Raw genomic sequence first — 24716 nt, 5'->3', positions numbered from 1 at the left:
AAAGGCTGTTGATGTAGTCTACCTAGATTTCAGCAAAGCCTTTGACACTGTCTCCCACAGTATTCTCCCACAGAAGCTGGTGGTCCGTGGCTTGGACAGATACACTCTTGGCTGGGTAAGGTACTGGCTGGAGGGCCAGGCCCAGAGAGTGGCGGTGAATGGAGTTAAATCCAGCTGGCGACTGGTCACAAGTGGTGTCCCCCAGGGGTCAGTGCTGGGGCCTGTCCTGTTTAATATCTTTATTTATGACCTGGACGAGGACATTGAGTGCACCCTCAGTAAGTTTGCAGATGGCACCAAGCTGGCTGGAAGTGTTGATCTGCCTGAGGGTAACAAGACCCTACAGAGGGATCTGGATAGGTTAGATAGCTGGACTGAAGCCAATGGGATGGGATTCAACAAGACCAAATGCCGGGTCCTGCACTTTGGCCGCAATAACCCCAGGCAACGCTACAGGCTTGGGGCAGAGTGGCTGGAAGACTGGAAGAGGAAATGGACCTGGGGGTGTTGATTGACGCTAGACTGGACATGAGCCAGCAGTGTGCCCAGGTGGCCAAGAAGGCCAATGGCATCCTCGCTTGTATCAGAAATAGTGTTGCCAGCAGGAACAGGGAAGTAATTGTCCCCCTGTACTTTGCACTGGTGAGGCCGCACCTTGAGTACTGTGTCCAGTTTTGGGCCCCTCACTGTAAGAAAGACATCAAGGACCTGGAGCGTGTCCAGAGGAGGGCAACAAAGCTGGTGAGGCGTCTGGAGCACAGGCCTTATGAAGAGTGGCTGAAGGAGCTGGGATTGTTCAGTCTGGAGAAGAGGAGGCTCAGGGGAGACCTTATTGCTCTCTATAACTACCTGAAGGGAGGTTGTAGTGAGCTGGGGCTCAGCCTCTTCTCTCGGGTGACCATCATCCCATAGATGGTTCTGCATATCGCTTCAAGCTGCGCCAGGGAAGATTCAGGCTGGACATTAGGAAATACTACTTCTCTGAAAGGGTGGTCAGGCACTGGAATGGGCTGCCCAGAGAGGTGGTGGAGTCACCAAGCCTGGTGGTGTTCAAAGAGCGTTTAGATGTTGTGCTGAGTGACATGGTTTAGCGAGAACCATTGGTGAAGGGCGAATGGTTGGACTGGATGATCCTGTGAGTCTTTTCCAACCTTAGCGATTCTATGATTCCCCTCTGTTACCTGTTTGCAAGACAGCAGGGGGTGACTTACAGCCTCATCTGGCTGCCAAGATCTAGGGGCCGGTAGGGTTTGGTACCAGGAATCAATCTCCCTCTCACATTCCTTTATGCTCCTCAGCCCCTCTACTTCATCCTTCAGGTCGACCACAAGGCTGAGTAAGTAGTTTACTTGGTCACATTGTACATAATCACTGCCTCCCTCACCTAGCACTGCAAAGGTCTGTAGTGCCAGGCTCTGGCACTCACTACAGCCAGAGAACTGCACACCAGCATCTTGGTTTGGGATCTCAGTCTGAGTATCCTCATTTCTCATGGCAGCAGCCTTCCTTTCATACGTGTGTGGGGCCTCAGTCTGGGTTTCCACAGTCTTCTTGGCCACCGCTTTCCTTTTGTGAGAGCATGGGACCTCTGTCTGGGTCACCTCATTATTTCTGGCAGCAGCCCTCCACTGGGGCACAGCCATGGCTAAGCAGAATACTTACCAGCACTGTACAGGAAGCCACGTGATTCAGAGACTCGACCCCTCCTTTTTGTCTCTGGTGGCCAGCGGTGCGCCCCTGCCCTCATCCAGGCTTTTTCAAGGCACAGGAGCATAAATGCAGCACTGTTGCCCAGGCAATGCCCACGTGCTGCATCAGCCGCTCTCGCAAGAGCTTTCGGGATGCTTTGTTAGCTCCGGGGTTCCCTGAGTGAAGGAACCGTCCGAAATCCCCTTGAACCATGCGGTCAGTCGCTTCTGATCCATCCGGGACGGCTCCCAGGCAGCTGAGATCAGCAATCAAAGGGCTTCTTCCGGGTTTGGTGCCCATTTAAATCTCCCGCCATTGCCCAGGCAACGCCCACGCTCTGTGTCAGCCACTCTCGTGAGAGTTGCTGGGCTGCTTCATTAGCTCCGGGGTTCCCTGAGTGAAGAAACTGTCCAAAATCCCCTTGAACTATGCGGTCAGTCACTGCTGATCCATCCGGGACGGCTCCAAGGCAGCTGAGATCGGCGATCAAAATATCTATGCTATCAATAATAGCAATGTGTCATTTTCCACTCATAATTACTAGTCAATTTCTTACATTACTTAGATTAATTCTGTTTAAAAACTGAGAAGGTGTTAAAGATACAATTTAGATCATTTACCAAACTACAGTCTGTAAAATAGAGCACTGCTAATTCTGTATTTAGCATCATGAATGCAAAACATCCGACTTAATGTTGTCTTACACTCTTCTATCTCTGTTCTCCCCTGGACTTCTCTTTAACGTCTCTTCAATATCTTCATCAGTTACACTGACAGTGAGATGGAGTACACCCTCAGCAAGTCTGCAGAGGATACCAAGCTATGTGGTACAATTCACAAGCTCAGGGGATGGGATGCCAGAGGATACTTGGCAGGCTTGAGCAGTGGGACAAGGTGAATCTCATGAGAATCAAAAAATCTAAGTACAAGCTCTTGCACCCAGTTTTAGCAGTCCTCGTTATCTATACAAGCTGGGGTATTGTGTGAAGATGGAGCATGGCCCTACTGAGAAGGATGTGGGGTGTAATGGAGGGTGCTAAGCTGGACATGAGCTAGCAATGCACTCTCACAGCCCAGAGTGCCAACCATATCCTTGCTGCATCAAATTAAGTATGGTCAGCCGGCTGAGGCAGGTGATCCTGTCTCTATGCTCTGGTGAGACCTCACCTGGAGTACTGCATCCAGATGTGAAGTCCTCAGTACCTGAGAGACGTGGACCTATTAGAGCACATCCAGAGGAGGGCCACAGAAATGTTCCATGGGATGGTACAGCTCTCCTGTGAGGACAGGATGACAGAGTTGAGGCTGTTCAGCCTGGAGAAGGGAAGGCTCCAGGGATGCCTGGAGATAAGGGTAGTAAAGCATTGGAACACGTTGCCCAGATAAGTGGCGGATAACCCGCCCTTGGAGACATTCAATGTCAGGCTGGACAGGGCTCTGAGCAACCTGATGTAGCTGTGGATGTCCCTACTAAATGCAGATGTCCTGGACTAGATGACTTCTAAAGGTCCCTTCCAACTCAAACGATTCTGTGATTCTACGACTCTATTATTCTGTTCTTTCACCTTTCCTCTCTGTTTTTTCGTTGTTGCCTCAGCCTTCTAGAGAAAATCATAAGATTGCTCTGCTTATGTTTCATGCTGACATGGGAAAAACTGGCTTTAACCAAAAAGCTGCAAGGATGTTTCTATACTGATCCACAGAGACATGTTTATCATTGAGAAAGAAAGAGAGCTTAATCAATCTTCTATTAATAATCATAGAATCATAGAATCACAGAATCACAGAATCATAGAATCATAGAATCATAGAATCATAGAATCATAGAATCATAGAATCATAGAATCATAGAATCATAGAATCATAGAATCATAGAATGGCCTGGGTTGAAAAGGACCATAATGATCATCTAGTTACAACCCCCCTGCTATGTGCACGGTTGCCAGCTGCTAGACCAGGCTGCCCAGAGCCACATCCAGCCTGGCCTTGAATGAATCCAGGGACGGGACACCCACAACCTCCTTGGGCAACCTGTTCCAGTGTGTCACCACCCTCTGTGTGAAAAACTTCCTCCTAATATCTAACCTAAACCTCCCTTGTCTTAGTTTGAAGCCATTCCCCCTTGTCCTATCACTATCTTCCTGATAGTCCTATCACTATCTTCGCTCCCCCTCCTGTTTATATACTTCTTAGAAATATTGGAAGGTCACAATGAGGTGTCCCCAGAGGGTTCTCTTCTCCAAACTAAACAATCCCAGTTCCCTCAACCACTCTTCACAGGAGAGATGCTCCAGCCCTCTGATCATCTTGGTGTCTCTCCTCTGGACCTGCTCTAAGAGCTCCATGTCTTTCTTGTAGTGGGGGCCCCAGGCCTGAATGCAGTACTCCAGATGGGGCCTCACAAGAGCTGAAGTAGAGGGGCACAAACACCTCTCTCTACCTGCTGGCTACCCCTTTTTTAATGCAGCCTGGGATGTAGCTGGCCTTCCTGGCTGCAAGCACATGCTGCTGGCTCATGTCCAGCTTCTCATCCACCAGGAAGCTCTGGGTAGCCTTGCCCTTAATCATAGGGAAATCCCAAGTCTATGATAACTTGCATGAAAATCTTAATAGGTTTATACATACTCCGACAATACATTAAAGAAAAAGCCAACTTGAAACTAACTATAGTCTTCCACATCTCTTCCTACACTTAATGGTGAGAAGAAAATCTGAGAATGGGGTTTGCTCAGGACAGCAGGTGTCTACTTATCCTCTGTACTTTGACTTGTACTACTGAATGTATGCCTACAACAGTGTAATACATTCAGAGCATTTTTATTGTGCCATTAAACAAATATAGATTGAAATAAAACAAAACCAAGCCCTCAAAACCTACGCTGTGTGTAAGTGACATAATGGATATCTTGAGTCATGAGGTTTCAGTGAGTTATTAGTCTTTCTTTCATCCTTCTTTCTCCCCTATCTCCCAGTCCTTTTCTGATATCGCAAGCAAAGTCATTATCTATCCTCTTCAACAAAGGAAGGAAGTGACTTATCAGAAAATCTCTCTTCATGATGTTTACTGTTATAAATCAGTAGGCTTTTCTTCCATTTTCTTTGATTTAGATATAAAGTCCTTTCTTTGAAGAGACATTATCGTTCTGTGTTAGGCCTAAAATGTTCTTTTTTACCTATGGTTAGTGAAATGCTTATTTTTGTTTTTCACATCTCACATATTTTTATGTTCCAAGTTACTACTTATCTTCCTAATTTTCTCTCTTCTATTGTGAAAATAACATTGTGAAAATAGGAGAATGCAACAGAGCATAAAATAAAGACTTTGAATATAAAGTTATATATTGAAAGTGGTGCTCTTTTAATGGGAGCAATAACCTCAAATTCATAGTCTTCTCAACACAACTATCTTATCATGGAACTCTAGTGTCTAGATGTAGAATAAAAGAATCAGAAGAGAAGAAGGAAGGAAAGGAGGAATGGATGAGGAATGCTGACAGTGATAAACTGCTACTTTGCAACATTCACATACTCAAGCTATTGTGTTTAAGTGTTATGGACACAAATTCTTCTGTGCACAACTTTTGAATATGTAAAGCAACAACACCAAGTCAGAACAAAATGATGACTTAATATTGCAGAATTGTCTTTAAAATTCTGCCTTGCATCTATTGTGTCTATCAAGTTAGCCATATAAAAACATTTGTTGAGAAATTTTTGAAAGTTCCTATCTGTAAGAAGCTAGTTTATTAATGATTTGGTCACATTTTCTTGTAGAAAATCAAGCTGATTAAGTTGTCAAAGTACCTCTCAGATGCTCTGAATTGCAGATTTCTATGCTCTACACAATTCGATTCATTTATCTCTGTAGCTCTGTACTCTTAATAAGAAGCTCTGTAACTGTTATTAAGTAGTACATTAGCATTTAATTCAACTAGATTCTGAAATCTCTGAGTCTGCCTCAGCATGCCCCCACATCCTCTTTTCTAATGTTATATTATTCTTAAATATTATTCTTTTTTTGTTCATTACAAATTTATTTCAGAACCACCATTATTATTTTGATTTTTGTCAAATTTGGCTTTTTCTGATATCTCATTTGTTTCCATATGCTGATAACTATCAAAAGTCTCCTCCATTAATATACACTTAGTGGATATGAGACAAGCATAGACGGAAATGCTTAAATTTCTTCTTTTATAACACAAAAGCATTGATTAAGCAGGTTGAATCTGAATGCACTGAAATGAAGACTACCATAATAACAGAATAATTTTCATCCCCAGGAGGCAAGAGAAGGAATGAATTAAGTGATAACCCAGACAGTTTTGCTACACAAATTGACCACTTTGCATTTTACAGCAGTTATTGACAACTCTGGTCATCACTGTATTTTTCTGTTGAAAGCACACACAGGCAGATCATCAATAATTCCATTTAGAAGAAAGGATAGCAAAATGGCTGCATTGTAGTGCCAACACGTTGCTAAAATAGATTTTGACTAGCAAAGGAACCATTTTCACTCCATCTTACAAACAGGTGTCTGGTCTATCACTGTAGAAGTAGATTCACCTTTTTAAATAAATATTTGCTGACCACTAAGCAGTACAAATTTCTGCACATTAATACTCAAAGCAGTGATAAAGATGAAAATAGGAGCAAGGTCATCTATCCTACTGATCAAAATGCCCAGTGTTTGAAGTGTTTGCACTCCTCCAGTTATTCAGCCAATATTGCAACCTGGGCAGCATATTTTTCAGTCCTCATTCTTACAGTGCATTTTCAGTTGCATTTGTTTGCTGTCTATATGTTGCAATGTCTTGGATTACAATTAACAATAAACAATGAATAACAATAAAATTAGATAACTACAGATATACCAATACATTAATATATTAGTGAGTTTAGGTTAATAACATACGAATTACGTACAAATGGACAAATATTAGAGACATAGGCTAGACTACAGTTAATCTTTGTAGAAACATATATAATGCCATGTCTTAGATTTTTTATGAAAATAGCGATAATAGCACACTGATGTTACAGTTGTTGCAGAACAGTGTTTGCACAGTTGTGGACTTTTCTGCTTCCTGTTCTTCCTGCCACTGAAAAGCTACGAGTGCATAAGAAGCTGAGAGGGAATAGAACCATAACAGCTGACCTAAACCGACCAAAGCATGTCCTATATCATATAGCACCATGCTGAGTAATAAAAGCTGAGGTCAAGAGTGAGGAAGGGAGAGATGTTCAGAATGTTGGCTTTTGTTTACAAAGAAACTGTTTAACTGTCATACATGAAAAGCCCAGCTTTCTGGGATTGGCTGAACATCTTCCTGCTGATGGGAAGTAGTGATTAAATTCCTGGTTTCGCCTTCCTTGAACACATGCACTTGACTTTACATAGCAAACTGTCATTATCTCAACCCTTGAGCTCTAACACTTTTTTTGATTCACTCCCCTGTTCCACATGGGGAGAGTAAGAGGTTGTGTGGTACTGTGTGCCTGCTAGAGTTAAACCACAACAATTGGACACGCACCACATTTAGATATGAATTACAATTAATATATTTTTATTATTATTTTGATAAGGAGAAGTAAAAGTAAGGCAAGGATGAAAAAAATTACTACACAATCTCTGAGTTTCTTCACCACAAGAGCAGTGCTAATTGGGGCACACAAGTAAATCACCCCTTCGCTTGTAGAGGTTGTCAGGCAGTCAACCAGAGCACTGAGTCATCAGGAACATGGCTCCAACCCCGAGTTACAAGTTAATCAAGTGCAAAATCAGAGGGCTGCAGGAAGGACACAGCCCAGCCATTCAGTATCACTACAGAAGCTGCTCAGGGCTCTTCTTCATTTTTTCTTCCTTTTTTAAAAAACAAACAAACAAACAAAAAAGCCAAAGTTTAAAATAAACCCCTGCACAGTTGGAAAGGAGACTGCTGGTAGTTCACATCGTATGCTAAGGAAGGAGGAGTGTGTTCCAAGAGAATGACATTGTCCAGTGATGTACACATGTATACAGCCATGTCTATGGGAGGTTTCAGGGACATCCTGATCTAGCTGTGGATGTCCCTGTTCATTGCAGGGGAGCTGGACTAGATGATCTTTAAAGATCCCTTCCACCTAAAAGGAAGCATTGATTCTGAAATGAGTTATCATATGAATAATTTTAACAGTCTCAAGTTGCCTTTTTGTTGCTGTTCTTCTAATGCTTTAGTAAATAGAACTTTATGCCAGAGCACAGCCTCTATTCTCCTACAGTGTTCAATGCCTTAACATGTTGACCACACTTTATATCATAGGATCACTACCAGACCTGTGTATTGCAAAAGTTATTCAATCAAATTTACATAACAAATAAGTATGGACTGTTTTCCAGAAAATGCATTTCTATTTCTCTTCCTGAAAAACACCGTAGCACAAAAATTCCACCTTTTTTTTTATTATTATTATTTATTTCAGATCTTAGCCCACTAGAATCAATTCCAGAGATTATTTTCTTACTGTTTCAGCCCTATAGCAAGATCAGACACTTTCTGGGAACAGATGAGGTCTTGAAGCACAACCAGCAGGAGCTGAAAGATAGTCAGGCAAGCCAGAGAAATAGACACCCTCCTGGGAAATCATACAAAGGTTTAATCTTGGGGCTACAGGAAGAAAAGTACAAACAAGCGCTGCCTGAGATGAATAACCAGGACTCTCTAGCTGAAGCCAATGACAACTCATATCCTCTGTGGGTCATCACAGCATGTGGCCTATAACAAACACCAAGCCACAGATCCAAACAAGCCAAAATGTCAGTATTTATGTTAATTATGCTATACCACATGTATAGCACAGAATAGCTGTAAGAGCTTCAGCTGATGATAGCAGTCTCCTAACAGGCCTTGCACATTCTAGCCTAGTATGCTAATGCCAGATTTTTTACCTTCTCAGATCTTCACCACACTTACTTATTAAAAAAATAAAATGAAAAAAATCAGGTTTGGTTAACAGGGCAGACATGCGGATATACATATCTTAAACTGAAACACCCTTTGATGCAAAATATCAGACTCTGGAGCATGTATAGATATAAACACAGTTCTCATGTATTAGATTCCTTACTAGTGTAAGCAGCTGTTTGGAAAAACATGACTATGTGGACTCATTGGATCTAACATAAAGAGCACCTCAGAGAAATTTCCTGAACAAAAGACAAAAGATCTTTCTTGATATCGTTCTGTGCACCATAGTACCATACTGCTTTGCACTGACCGGAACTCATGTGAAAGAAGAGAAGGTGCTGAAATCCCTGTCTTGGATGCAACAGAATTTAGATGTACTTAAATAGTGGAAATAGGTTTGTCACTGGGACAGCACGGAAAGCCATGGCCTGTGTAATCTGAGCCTCTCCAAGTAGAGTGTGTATCACTGTTAGTAATACTCCACTGCTCTGACACTGTTCAAGCACTTACTACTTTAACTGTATTTCAGAAGAGTAAACAGCTGTATGCATCAGTTGGCCATATTTCCTTACTTTGTTGTATTACACCTCACTGAGAAACTGAGGCACTGAATAAGAAAGATTAATTTCCCATCTCATTTCCCAAGTCTCAAGGGTCTTGAGTCCAGAAATGTAAGGATTAAGGTAATTCAATTCATGAACAAAAATAGAAAATATAATGGAAATCTACATCAGGTCACTCTTTGCTAAAGTTTATATATATTTTTGTGATTCAGTTTATATATAATTTTGTGATTCAGACTGGGTGCAATGACAAATATGGGGCTGAGTGTCTCCTTAGCCCTTATTTAAACAGACAGTATTTATGCAGGGCAGGACAACAAAGTCAGCTGTTGTGCCCTGCACAGAAATACTTTATGTAAATAAACAAATCTGCATGGTGTTTAGAGTATTACACCAGTAGTACTCTAACATCCCATAAGTACTTTCAAATCCAGTGTGACTCCCTTGACTCCTAACTTACTTGGCTATAAGTGACATTAGAATCACATCTACCATTTTTCTTCAGAAGGAAACGTGTCTTTAATTTCTCCAATTAATGTATGAAACAAGCAGTTCAGTTTTACAGTTTCACAGAAGTAATAAGGGGATACTTCTTCGTAGTATTGAGCTTTCTGTAAAAATCTCTCTTTGGGTGATTCAAGATTCATGATGTAAATGGCTAGATATAATACCTATGCTATTTTTTTAATTGCCCAATTTTTGAAAGAAAACATTTAGTTGAAAATAATGTGCATATCTGCCTGACTTTTTATAAAGGCTTCTATCTGGTTCCCTAGTGCTTTTATGAAGTTTATCTAAAACATTATCAGAAGTAAAACCATATTAAAAAAACCTGACATGTACCTGACCTCATGATGAAAGCTATTATAACATCTGTTCATCCTAAATCTTTCATTTTATGTCTTTTTCATATGCTGGTAAAATTAAGATAGGCTTTATATACCTCTCTGTGGTAACCAAGTCCCAAATCATTTAGGAATGAGACCCTCAGCTTAATTCTAGATACCAGCAGCAGAAATACATACTGCTAGAGTTTTATACGCTAAAATCAGCATCCAGCAAGAAACTAACAAGCAGCACACAGGGAGAATTACTACAATTAGCATATAACTGCACTGGAAACGTATACATCCCTATTATGAAACAGCTTCTATTTCCAGATGGTCTTATTAAGATGTAGCCTCAAGTGTTGCAGGTTACATGACTGTAATCTTAGAACCAAATCCTCAACTAGTACCAAGTCCCACAGCTAGGAGATTGCTCTTTCTATTTAAAATGTTTTTAAATGAAGTCAAATCTTACAAGTTCAATTTCTACTTAAAGGAGTATCATCCTTTGAAGTCCTGCCTGCCCGTTACTGTTGCAGATGGGAAAAAATGGCTCTGGGATCTACCTAAATGTTGTGCCTATAATACACAACTCTGTACAGAGATGGAAAGGCTACTACTCCAAGTACCATGTACTTACATTATATATTGTCATAGCCAACAATGGTTCACAAGAGGAAAAACCTGCTTGAGTAACTTAATCTCATTTTATGACATGGTTACCCATCTAGCTGATCAAGAGAAATCAGTTGATAGAATCTTTTAAGATTAAGCAAAGCTTTCAGTACTGTTTCTCACAGTATCCTTCTAGACTAAATGTTAAGCATATATCTACACAAATACACAACATGTTGGGTGGTGGGTGGAAATAATGGCAAATAGGTTGGGCTCAGAGGGTGTGATGTTTTCACACTGATGGCTATCTCTAATACACTGCTCTCTCATTCCCCCTTCTTAAAAGAATGTGGAGAAAATACAGCAAAAAAAAAAAAAAAATCAGGGGTTGAGAAAAGCACAGGAAAATAACTCATCAACTACCCAGCTCTTCTACCCCCCTATGAGCTCCTCCCCACAAGCTGCTCTGGCAGGGGTATCTGTGGGTTGTACCTCCTCCAGGTCATATCCACTTCCACACCATCTGCTCCTCCATGGCTGCACACAGAGATCTGCTCTGCAAGATATCCATAGGCAGCAGGGGGACTGCCTGCTCCACCATGGGCCTCTCCTGGCTTGTAGGAGGCTTCACAATCACTAACCATATCAAGATTAACAAGAGTAAGTATTGGATTCTACATCTGAGACAGGACAACCCTGGCTATACGTACAAATCTGGGGACAGGAGACTGGAGAGCAACACCATGGAAAGGGACCTGGGAGTTCTGGTTGATGGCAAATTGAGTCTGAGCCAGCAGTGTACCCTGGCAGCCAAAAGGGCCAATCAATCCATAACCTGGGGTGCATTAGGACCAGCAATGTCACCAGGTGAGGGAAGAAGCTGTCCTGTTCTACTCTGCACTCTGCAACCTCACCTCAAGTGCTCTGTACAGGTTCGGGTGCTACAATGTAAGACCATAAAGCTACTTGAGAGTATCAAAAGGAAGTCTATGAAGATGCTAAAGGATCTGTAGGGCAAGATACATGAGGAGTATTACTCAATTTGCCCAGCCTAGAAAAGAGGAGGATGAACAGAGGCCTCAAGGCATCCTACAGCTTCTTCATAAAGGGAGCAGAAAGGCATTGTATTATAATATATAATTTAATAATGTATAATAAGAATTCATGTATAATAAGAATTGTAGAATGGCCTGGGTTGAAAAGGACCACAATGACCATCTACTTACAACCCCAGTTGGAGATCTTCCCCCAGTTTGTATAAATACTTGGGATTGCCCCGATCCAAGTGCAGCACCTTGCACATGGCCTTAATGAACCTCAGTAGGTTTTCATCAGCCCACTTCTCCTGCCTGTCTAGGTCCCTCTGTAAGGCTTCCCTTCCTTCCAGTGTATCGAGTGCACTGCTCAGCTTGGTGTTGTCTGCAAACTTGCTGAGGGTGCACTCAGTGCCATCCTTTATGTTGCTGATAAAGATGTTAAAGAGCACTGGTTCCAAGACTGACCCCTGAGGGACACTGCTTGTGACCAGCCTCCACCCTGACAAAGAGCCATTAATCACAACCCTTTGACTGTGTCCAGCCAACCAATACCTAATCCACCAAACAGTCCATCCTTCAAATCCACACCTCTCCAATTTAAAGAGAAGGATATGGTGAGGGACCATGTCAAAGGCCTTGCAGAATTCCAGGTAGATGACATCCATCGCCCTTCCCCCATTTACCAAAGCCGTCGCTCTATCACAGAAGGCCACCAGATTGGTCAAGCAAGATGTGCCCTTGGTGAAGCCATGCTGGCTGTCTCGAATCACCTCTTTATCCTGTATGTGCCTTAACATGGCTTCTAGGAGGAACTGCTCCATGATCTTCCCAGGCACAGAGGTAAGGCTCACCAGCCTGTAGTTCACCGGCTCACCAGCCTGTAGTTCTTCTTTTCTCCCTTTCTTAAAAATGGGAGTAATGTTTCCCTTTTTCCAGTCATCGGGGACTTCACCAGACAGCCATGATTTTTCAAATATGATAGAGAAAGGCTCAGCAACCACATCAGCCATCTCTTTCAGAACCCTAGGATGGATATCATCCGGCCCCATGGACTTACACCTTCAATTTCATGAGGAGGACTTGGACTTGTGTAAGAGATTATTCTTTTATATCATTGACTCAAAGTTTGCTGAGGAACAAGTCCAGGCAAGTCCTGGGCAAAGGCAGAGAAATCTTTTGTCTTGAGGACACTGATGGACAGGTCCTGGCTAAAGGTTGTGAAATCCTCTAAGGAGCACAGATGGACAAGGCCAGGGGCAATGAGAGAGAGATAAGCTGCTGCTAATGGCCGGGAAACGGTCTTTTTGTGTGGACTTATCTTGAGGAAAATGGCCATCTCAGGAGGTATGCACATGACTCTTGCTCAAGCACCCAGGGATGTCACGTAGGCAGGAGAAAATGGAGGATAAAAGAGGGTCCAACAACCACGGCAGATTGGAGGCTGATCTCTCACCACAACCCAGAGGCTGATCTCTCATGATCTCTCACTACGACTCGAGCTTTCTGCCTTCAGATCCTTCTCTACGGACCGTTTGCTGACAGACTTCCCTGGGCCTGCTACCTGAGACCTGCTGCTTCCTCCCTGACTTACTTGGCGGCTTCTTCCTGGACCCACCCAGTACCTGCACCCTCTCGTTGCCCAGGACTGGCCTCGCTGCTCCTGCCCTTCGGCCTCGGACCGTCGGAACGTCGTGCAACGGGACTGCTGCTGGATCCTGGTGGTGACTATCCCCGCTTTACGCAATTCTTGCTTCTTTCTATCTTTTCTATCGCTTGCCTTCCCTTCCCCATCACCCCAATCCTTAATAGTGTCCATCCTCCCCTTTCTTCATCTCCCTTATTAACATTTGTAATAAACTGGTCGGACCAACATTTGAACCGTTGTTTCTTAATCTCACACCGGGCATACATATTTCAAAGAACCTCCTCTCCCTCCTATAAATCGGAGCGAGACAACTTGTTCCACTGTTATAGTGGGACAGAAACCACTCCCCATACCCTCACCTAGAGGCTCACAGTGCTGGCAGACATGGAAAGCCTTACCACCCATGAAGACTGAGGCAAAGCACTCACTGAGTACCTCAGCTTTTTCTATGTCTGAGGAAGCCATGTCCCCATTAACTTTCATCAGAGGGGGAACACTCTCCTTGGCCTGTCTCTTCCTGCCTATGTACCTATAAAGCCCCTTCTTTTTATATTTCACATCCCTCGCCATGTTCAGCTCCATCTGCGCCTTGGCTTTCCTAATCCTATCTCTACACACACGGACAACAAGCCCTATATTCCTCCCAGGATACACAACCCTGCTTTCACTTTCTGTACATTTCCCTTTTCTCTCACTTTAAGCTGCACATCTTTGCACAGCCACAGCGGTCACCTGCTTCTCCTGCTCAACTTCTTCTTCTGGGGGATGGAAAGCCGTTGGGCTCTCAGAAGGGAGAGAGCTTTTTGGTTGGCCTTTTTGCTTAGGTCCCTTGTCCAGTGCAGTCTTACTTGCCCTGAAGCTGGTCTCCGCAGCACAGCTCTCTGTGCTGTGTTCTCAGACACAGCTCTTCGCAATCAATCCAGTTCCTAACATAGAGGGCAACTCCACCACCCCTCCTACTCTGTCTATCCCTTCTGAAAAGCCTGTAGTCCTCAATCAGGGTATTCCAATCATGGGATTCATCCCACCATGTTTCTGTGATAGCAATTAGATCATAATTTCCCAATTGAACCACGGTTTCTAGCTCCTCCTGTTTATTTCCTATGCTGCACACATTGGTATAGAGGGTCTTCAGCTTAGCTATTGGCCTCGTTGCCTTCTCAGATGAGCCCTCCCTAATACCTCCAGGACAAGTCTGATGTTTACCCTTTCTGCCTCCCAAGGTGACAGCATTCCCGCACACTTCTCTGACACTTAGTACACCCCTCTCCCCCATCATATCTCGTTTAAAGCCCTGCTAACCAGCCCAGCCAGCTTGTTCCCAACAATATTTGTGGCCCTTCTAGTCAGTCATTTCCCATCCACCAGCAGCATTCCTCTTTTGTCAAGGCTGCATCCCAAGCCATAGTACCCAAAGCCCTGAGTATGGCACCATTCACAAAGCCATTCATTCAGCATACCCACCCTCCTCCTTTTGCCTGGATCCCAGTCACCAACTGAATGGACAGAGGAGAACACAGCTTGTGCTCCTGATTCCTTCAGAAATCTTCCCAGAGCTCTGAAGTCCCTTTTGATTGTCTGAGAACTTCTTTCGCCTACCTCTTCATTTCCAATGCGGAAAACCAATAATGGATAATAATCAGAGGTCTTAACCAGGTGAGTGATGTTTCTAGTAACATCTCTCATCCAGGCACCAGGCAAGCAACACACCTCCCTGTGGGATGGATCCAAGCAGCCTATAGGGCTCTTGGGTCCCCTCAGAAGGGAGTCCCCTATGACTACAGCCCTTCTTTTTTTCCTGACTGACATTGTAGCAAAACAGGGAGCAGACTGACTAGTCTTGAGTAACCTCTCCTGCACAGATGGACTGTCACCAACATCCGCAGCCCCCAGTCTGTCCAGCTCCAGAGCCTCATACCTGTTATGTAAGGGCACCCAGGAAGGTGGGACAGGTTGGGGGGCAGTCTGCTTGTTGCCCCAAACAGGGACTTGTTTCCATCCCTCTCTTGTCTTTGAGGTCACCCCTCCCCACCTGACTGTGAGACAGCAGATGATCCCCCACTGCTTGTGGAGCATCTCCCCAACACCCTTCCCGTAGGGATGGCAGAGTGCGACTCCACCAATCAATCCCCTTCCCACAGTCCCGAATGCTTGTCAACCTTTCTACTTCCTCCTTTAGCTCTACCACCAGGCTGAGGAGATCATCCACCTGCTCACACCGGTGGTATCCCAGCTGCCATCCTGTAGCAGTGACAGGGCCAGGCATTCTCTGCAGCCTGAGACCTGAACTGCAGCATGGACATTCATGCTTTCGGTCTGAGTTTCCACATTCCTTCTAGCAGCAGCTTGCCGCCGTGTGGTGAGCACGGTTGCACCTCCTTGCGTCCAGAGAGCAACGACCTGTTAAGTGACCTGTTGAGTGCTAAGTGCTAAGCCCCCTCCTATATGGCAAGGTGCCCCGCCCTGCCTGCTCGATGATTCGCCCAGGGTTTGCCTTGAAAAACACTCTCTTCACAGCAAGATAACAACCCACCTCCCTGTGTAGTCTCGCGATTAGGCAGCTTACCGTTTCACCTCGTCTGAACGGCCCACGTGATTCACACGCCCTGCTCCTCCTCTCTGTCCCCGAGGCTTTTCCTAGGCAGAGGGCATGGATGCGGAGCCGTTGCCCTGGCAACGCCCACTTCACGTCATCCGCTCTTGTGAGGCCTGCCGGGCTGCTCTGTGATCTCGGGGCTCCCTGGATGAAGGAACCTACCGAAACCCCCTTGTACTCACGATCAGTCGCTGCGGTTCTGGCTGGGACAGCTCCAAAGCAGCAAACCTCAGCATCGCTGAGCTCTGCTCTCTGATGACTGCAATGGGATCTGAGGGAACTGCATGAAGCTGCAACAGGTGAGGGTTATGGTGGGGGTTAGGAAAAGGTTCTTCACCGGAGAGTGGGAAGGAACTGGAACAGGCTCCCAATAGCAGTGGTCACTGCCCCAAGCTAACAGAGTTCTGGGAGCATTTGGATAATGCTCTCAGACATAAAGTTTGACTTCTGTGTGGTCTTTTGTGGAGCCAGGAGCTGGACTTGATCCTTGTGAGTCTTGTCAAACTTGGGATATTCTGTGACTCTGTAGTTCTATGATTCTAAACTTACCAACTCTATTGTCACATTCAGTTCTTATAAATTAGCAAAAAAAGAGCATGGGATTCACCAGTCAGAATACTATACATTTCATGTCTCTCACATACATCATGAGATGTATATTCTCACATATATTCTGCTACTGCCTCAGAATTCACAGTTGCCACAGAAAAGTTAGTCAATGAATTTGGGAGATTGTGAATAGAAATAATGTAATGACCTAATATTAAAGTAAATAAAATGACTAGTGAGAAATAGAAAAATTTCAGTAGAGAACAGCAAGAACTCCTGGTCATCCACTGTTACACTACTACAAGTCAGTCAAGTAGGCATCAAGTACAATGCAAACAGGTAAAATGAAGAGGTATACCAGTAAGAAAATCAGGGTATATTAGATGTTCTTAAGCTACTTAAGACACAAAAACAGCTGGGGAAAATACTCATGGCTAAGTGCAGTCTTATTAAAGGTAGCTCAGTCTTCTCATTAATCCATTAGTCACTCTTATATTACTGTATACTTGCAGTTTTAAGTAGTCTTTTTTTTTTTTTTTTTTTAGTCTGTATCTCTTGACCTGAAGGAGAGCTGAACAATCTAGTATGCCTCCCATTCCTTTGTGGTTACCACAGTATTCAGCTGCTTCTGCCCTTCCCTACAGCATGAGTGTCCAACCTTTTAGCTTGCCTGCGCTGCAGTGAGGAAAGAGGAATTGCCTTTGGCTGCATTTATCAAGGTTGCTCTGAAACATCTCCTATTTATTTCTATACTAACTACAACAGGCACAAAGAATACAATAGCACTATTTAACAGAGAAAATTCTCAACCACAGAACACTCTTTTTCAGTATAGTTACCACCATTATCTGTGCATTTTTATCAGTGATGAACAAGAGTCTTCATGCTGTATTCACAACAGTCTGTACCAGAAGAGGTGACGCACTGTCACAGTCACCACTGCTGAAACACACCATACACCATATCACTGTGCTCACATTCATGGTTTGGTCTCCAGAAACATTCAACAAGTCAATGAGTGCCATTTTTTCCTCATGGAGCAATTTAATGACACATCTTTTTTACACTGGCACTTCCATGTCAGACATCATTTTGTCAGACTGCCTCTCTTCTGCCATCTGTTGCACAGTGACAGAATTGAATGGAATATTGGTGGGAAGGTTCAGCTTCTATGGCTGTACCATCAACATCCACCTCTGACTTTGTGGACCATCATAATAAAATAGAAGGCATTACTTCCAGAGCAGCTCTAAAATATATACTACAGTTAATGTATATAAGTAGCAAAACATTTTAATTTATACTTTTTTTCTTAAAATGTTAAAAAAGGGAGAAACAAAAAACATAAAACTAGTGGGATACATTTGATTTTGTTTTTGTGAAACTAACATGAAGCTCGTTCAGTGGCAATGGTCTCAAATCTTAGAGTTCTCAAGGTCTTCATCGGGGATTTTTGATGAAACTTTACTTTTCTTCCACTTTATTCTTGAAATTAATTGTTCAGAACTGTACATACTGGCAAAAAGCAGTGACATGAATAAGGTATGATTTTGAAGTGAGGGCTTACAGAAGTCTGTTAGAGAGACATAATCCATTTTTTGATTGCAACTCTACACATTCCATCTGGAAATTTGCAGGTAATGTATTTATATCAACTAATAATGGAGTTGCAAATAAACCATGCTTCTTTGTTTGTTTGTTTTGCAATCTTGAAACATTTTCAAATTCCTTTATCACAACAGAAAGCATGGCTGTATAATTTTTCTCTGTTCACAGGACTGTATTTAGCAATTGTATCAAAATCATAAGCTCATTTACCATAAGTTAGCACTGCACTATCCCCTTGTGCCCTGGTTTCAGCCCAGGTAGGGTTAACTGTGCATTTATCTTCAGATGGTGTTGAGTGATTGTTGAGCTCCCTGAGCAGAGCCACCACCATGATGATGCAGCAGCAGGGGGCACAGAACACAGTGCAAACTGTACCAGGCCACATGAGGCTTTCAAGCCACTGGTTGGACATGCCTGCCCTACACCATGGTTCAGTTTTCTGCAGTATGTACTAATCTTTTGGGGATCTGGCAGTGAGAAGTGTGTGGAAAAAGCATCTTGCACTGACAGGTCTTAAGAAAGTAAGATGTCTGGCATGTTGTGTTCCTTTTGGTAAAATGCCTAAAACCTGAATGGGTTTTTGAGGGAATTCTAGCACATACTTACAGAAAACTTAAGTTAGTTGAAACAAAACAGGTCATGCCCACATACTGAAACTCGTGGTTTCTTATCATTTGTGGGGGCAATGGCTCCACATATAATTAGTGCTTAGTCTTTTCAAAACCTAACTTCAGAGGTCTTGAATATTTATTTTCTGTTTTAAATAGAATGGAATGGCTTGGTGTCACACCAAGGAATCCATAGCCAAACCTGCCCTAAGCCCCAGTAGCCTGGCAGTTTGCATCAACCTCTCTTCCCTGAACCACTGCCCTTTCTATATTACCATTTTTATTGGCAGTTCCAGTTTTAATGAGCAGGATGATTCATTCCGTGTTCAGGCGATCAAAGTATCAAATTTTAGAAGAGAAAATCAAGAATTTGTTTCAGGCTTACACACTCCAAGGAACATAGTTGAGGTATTTAAATGTCATTTCTTTTTCTTGTTGCAGTGGCTGTGCACATTCATTAAGGAGAAGTATCTAGATCTCAAAAAGATCACAGGCAGTTTGAGAGCTCCAGTTCTGTAACCTATGCAGCTAATTGTTATCTTTGTTAGTACAAGAAAGCTACTTCACTGTCTTTAGTACAGAAAATTAAAGGCTATATATAAAGAGAGAATACGCAAGAGCCATCCACTGCTGCAATAAAGGAAATGCGATTAATCACTACATGTGCTGCCAAAGAAAGATTTGCTTGTGGTAATTATAGAAAAATATAACCTTCCATGGGCAGAAAGAAGAAGAAAAATGAGAATGAAAGTAACAAAACACTGAAGACACAAGAATTCAGTTGCTGAGCCCTTAATAAGTTATCAGAGTGTCCTCTCTTGCTGCTCACTCCAATACTTCCTAATCAGTTGTTTTTTAAATTTATTTATTTCCTTCCATCTGGAACAATAGTTGCTATCAAGGACAGCAGGAAAAGCAGAAAACCTTCTGCAAATAATAAATGTCTTTTCACTCAGGCCGTAGTTCTCTCAGCACATAAATAAATATAATCATTGACTAATGAACACATATTTAGCTGGGCTTTGTTTTTGTCCCTTTCCAGTTATCTTCCACTGGCTTTCATTTGCTTGTCCTTGCATCTTAATACCTTTTTCCTGCACTCACAATAGAACAAGCTTGTCCATTGTTCTTCTGTATGAGTATGTATATATGGGCATGTCTTCAAATGCTTTTGATACTCATCTTGACTTCAGTTTTCTACTCATGTCCAAGCTACTAGTATCAAATTAATAACAATAAGAGCACACACTCTTTATTTTTTTTCTCCACATTCCTATGTTAGAATGGGGGATTGAGGTGAGAAAAACACTCATTCTTCATTAAAGCCCAGGATCATGCCCTCAGAGAGAAGAAGAAATAGATATCATCTGCTCTCCTACATAGTAATCTTCTACAGTCAGGGAAAGAAGGAGCTGACACTACTAGTTAATTGCAGGTGAAGGGAGAGTGGGCATTTGGAAAATGCAGAAACATTGTCAAACTGTGGAGTCCGCTTTTGCTTGTATGAATAGCACCTATAGCCAGTCACTGGTTTCTGTAGTAAGAGAGGTTCACATATCACCTCAGCTCATCAGAAGGAAGTGAAACTAAAGCAGGCAAACAAGAAAGACACAACTAGAGTCTCAAAATAATCATCTGCATTTGAATTAAAATATTAAAACATAAAAAGCCCAGGTACTCTTCTAAAATTGTTTTTTTAAAGTTTTCCTCCACATAGTTAATTCAACTGGCACATTGAATATTTCCAGAACTGGGAATTTTATATAGCATATCAACCCCTTGCTCCCTTTCCATGTTTAAATGAAAGTCAAGGGCTGAAAGCCTAAGAAGAAACAATTCAATCACAGAGGTGCTTGGTAGGTTACATTTGAGTGTAACATGAAATACAGGTCTGTGAACTGGAAACTCTTAAGAGGTAAAGAACGCATTCAGCACAGTGGGTACTCAGTACAAAGCAGTGCAGTGTCATGGTAAAACCCCCTCATGATCAGTGAGGTCATTCCAGGGCTGCCACAAGGATCCGTGTGGCTGTAGAGGCCAAGCCCCTGGAGGGAGAAGCCTAATTCTGACAGTGATTTTGCTTCCTGAACTCAAATGTCAGGCTGCATGTGGAAATTTATCCCAAGAACTCATCACCTTGCAGTTTCTGCAGAACTGTTTGTACTTCCCTATTGCAAGCTTTGTTTTCTCAATTTTCAGTTTGCTTTTGACATGACAGGAGTTCAGTACAGACCAGTAGTTGTTACACTCAAATACACTGTGGTCTGAGACTACAGTGGATGACAAAACACATTATCTGTGAATTAAGACCAGAACATAATGCAGAAAATCTCCATGATCTGTTTCCTGAGCATTACTCTCATACATAAGAATTTTGAAAAGGAATAGCTTAATTTTAGGTAGCTCTCTGTCTCAAACAGTGTGGAAAAATGTGAAGGTTACTTAAAAAAAAATAAAAATAAAAATAAACACTATCATCATTAACAACAACAAAAACAATCTGGAAGGATATTGTCTTTTTAAATATAAACTGAGCACAAGTAAATGATGATTAGACAAGAGGCCACACACCAGGGTATCTCTCTTGCCCTGAAGTTAAAATCAACAGGGATCATATGCAGGGAAAGAAAAACACACAAAGAAACAAACAAACAAAAAAAAAAACTTTGGGAGAGAAGAGCTGTTGGCAGAAATTTGATAGTGTACAGTGTATGAAAGTTACAGAGAGGGGCAAAGTTCTAAATTACCTGTAGAAATCTGTAATTAGGTTTCTGGAATACTATGGTAGCTTTGAAAGACTATTAATAATATTTAGTGGTTCAAAATTTTTAGGAAAATTCATCCAGTCTGATCTCTTATAGTTATCACTTTCAATACAGTTTAAAAGTAGCCTTTCCATGAGTGAAATGTATTTCAAACCTGTGAATATGTGGTAGCTGAACTTACACTAAAAGCATCAAAAACTGTTTAAATGGCCCACTAAGAACATTTAAACGTACATACAGAAATATGAGTGGAAATTCATGTATAACAATGGTTTGCATCAACAATAGCTTACTCTTTTTAGGCTCCCATAACTACTTGGCTATATTCTATGTTATAGAAAAAGCCTTGGTTTAAACATGGAATAATGTGATATAAATCAATTAATTGATTAGCTTAAGGATATAGCCTTAGCTAGAAGTAAGTCCAAACCTTTTTCAGTCCAAGGACAATGTTTTATGTACAAGATTAATCTTTTCTTTCCTTTCTAACTTTCGTTACTAATTGTTCAGACAAATTCAGCACAGTGGAGTGGAAAGAAAAGTACATAGTGACTGTGGAGAAATTGTTTTCCAACTGGTGTTTTAGCATTTTGAGAATGACCATCAAAAACGGAACTGCAGAATGGAGTGACTAATTTATTTGATCAGAACAAAGAACTATACTGTAATGCAAAAAGCAAACAATAGGACAATATTAGCAGTATAGATGCTATACATCTTCAAGAAGGTCTGTTGTGCTATGTTATTCTTCTGCAAACTTCATAATGATAAAATGTCTGAGTTAGTTAAAATGTTATCTCTTAATTTTCAGTCATTTGATTTTGTATTTTGAAACTCTTCCTGAGAAGATTCATAAGAACATTAAATCAATAAATGTCAACACTTTATTAAAAGTAAAGAGATTATTTATTTCTCTACTTGGTATGAGAAGATAATTGCCTGGAAATCTGATCGGTACAAATTACATCTCAAGGTAACTAGATGAGTCAGTAACAATGTTATATACAGTTGAAAAGATAAAGAAAAAAAGCCAGCGGCACATATTTTAGAGATTTTAAAAAAATAGTTTGTATATATGATTTATATTGGTTTATATGATCTTGGAGGTGTAGTTAATAATTGCTCATTAAACAGAAATTAATTTGGAAGCCTAACAGCACTGAAAAGGTGTTTTCTGTTGTTTTCATTTGTAGCTTCTGTCTTAAGGTTTTACAGCTCTGTGTCCAACCCAAAACATGTAACTCCCAGTCTTCACATACTCAGCTGTCAGGATATGTAAGCTCATTCATACTATCCATTGTTGCTATTCTACTCACATTGTAAAAATTACTGAAAATCAAGGGTAGGCTTAAAGCAAATCTAGTTTGTATGCCTACTCATTGTTCTTGCACAACTACTTGTAGAACGCTGACTATAGCTTGCTTTTCTTTCCTTCTTCATTTTGCTTTTGCACCTATTACCATTCACCTACTGTTTCTAGAAGTAGCAATTACTGTAGAAAGACTGCTACATATTGGTAATGTTTACATTTTTTTTCTGAACAACATTCTTATGTATAGAGAAGGGCTCCATGTAACAGCCTGAGAATGCCTCTATTTAAAGTAGCATTTATGCCATTCTTTCCCCAGTGGGCAGTGTGAGATTTTTGGCCCTACAATGAATCTTGACAGTCAGGAGATGAAATCCCCAAGACAATCGCTTTTCAAGTCTAATGAGAACCCTGAATATCAAGGTGAGAACTTGAACGGGTTCATTATCAAAATAGTATAAAGGTACTAGACTCCATAAACAAGTTTAATTCTTTGCGCAAACATGAAACTACTAAAACTATTTCCACCGGATGTCATTGATTTACCATGACCACTTGGGTCTGAGATTGCACAGAAGCTATGTTCTTTTTACAGATATTCTGAAGTGCAGAGTCATAAGGGAGATGTTACAAAATTCAAAGACAGAAAATGATGAATAATCCTTTTCTTACACTTCCACTTAAGAATCTGGGAATTAAATTAAGCTTTAGTGCTTTGATACAGTAAGTGCAGCTTTTCCAAGGCTAGCAGGACTGATTACGCAGACTTTGGCTCAAAGACTATCTAAAACCTAGCCCACTTAAAACCAAACAAACACAACCAACAACAAACTGATAGGGTATGAACTTGTAAAGAAATTATACAAGCAGTGGAAATATGGTAAAAATATATATAAAAGAAAGGATATTTTAAAATGTTCTTTCTTTTGAGAAACAGTTTATATGTTTATATGTTTTTTCAGGCAAGACTGAAACAAAATTAAAACCTATAAATGAAAATGTAAAGTATAGTTAGGGAATTCAGCATGAAATAATGGAAATCCTTTCCCATGCAGTCCTAAATAAACAAATTAGCCATGTGTGAAAAATGACTCATCATACACACAGACTTGGCACTTAGAAGTAGGTATTTATGAACACAACTAGAAGAAAGGTTGTAGAGCATTAAGTCACACCACTCACTAAATGTTTTCAATACTGCTATCATTTGCTACAACCTCCAGATGGAAAGTTAAGAAGGAAGAAGGCAAAAATGTCTAATTAAAGGAAATAGTGGTTTGCTTTTTGAAGTCTGAAATTGTTCAGCACTTCTAACTTAAATTATTTCTGTGGCAATGTTATACCAAACTTTCTTTTCAGAATATTTTGATTCTGTGGTCCTGATGCAGTTTTAACTCAGGAATTAGTCAGTAAAACTGTAACTGAATTTGATAGGACTTGGCTACTTGCAAACAAGAACCTTATATTTTATTCAGGCAGGTCCAAACCACTTTCACTCTAGGAAAATTTGCTCATTTACCAAGCATTCTGCTTCTGTTTTTCTTTTTCCTTAAATATTTGTAATATAACAACTAACTCTCTTACCCAGTGTGGTCTTTTCAGAACCTTCCACAAACTCTTAACTTTCAGTCTTTGAGAGCTATTCCTGTATAATCACTGTCTAGAGTTTTAGGACTCCTTTAATTAGTCACCAGAATTTAAATGTGAGAAAACTGGTTCTAAGGCTATAGACTGCTAACATACAAAGAGAGCAAGGGAATATGAAACATATCTGCAGAACCCAGTGGAATACAACAGAGAAATCTCACATTAATGTTGACTGAAGTAAGTTAGAGCATCCACGTGGATACAGTATAGTAGCATACAGCAAACAGATGTACCAGTTCACATCTGGAAGTAATATAGCTGCAGCTATATTGGTTAGACCACTTAAGGAACCAGCGCAAAGCTTCTAC

The 24716-nt window shown here is 41.5% G+C and overlaps 1 long non-coding RNA gene across 1 annotated transcript; it reads left to right on the top strand.

The window, feature by feature from the left end:
* Positions 1-16058: 16058 nt before the first annotated feature.
* Positions 16059-22300, top strand: LOC107052334. The gene is made up of 3 exons (XR_001464790.4): positions 16059-16221; positions 17017-17190; positions 19129-22300. It is a non-coding gene; the product is annotated as an uncharacterized LOC107052334 (long non-coding RNA).
* Positions 22301-24716: the final 2416 nt, after the last annotated feature.

This window comes from Gallus gallus, chromosome Z, assembly GCF_016699485.2.
Source record: "Gallus gallus isolate bGalGal1 chromosome Z, bGalGal1.mat.broiler.GRCg7b, whole genome shotgun sequence".
NCBI lineage: Eukaryota > Metazoa > Chordata > Aves > Galliformes > Phasianidae > Gallus > Gallus gallus.
This window is presented reverse-complemented; position numbering and strand designations above follow the sequence as displayed.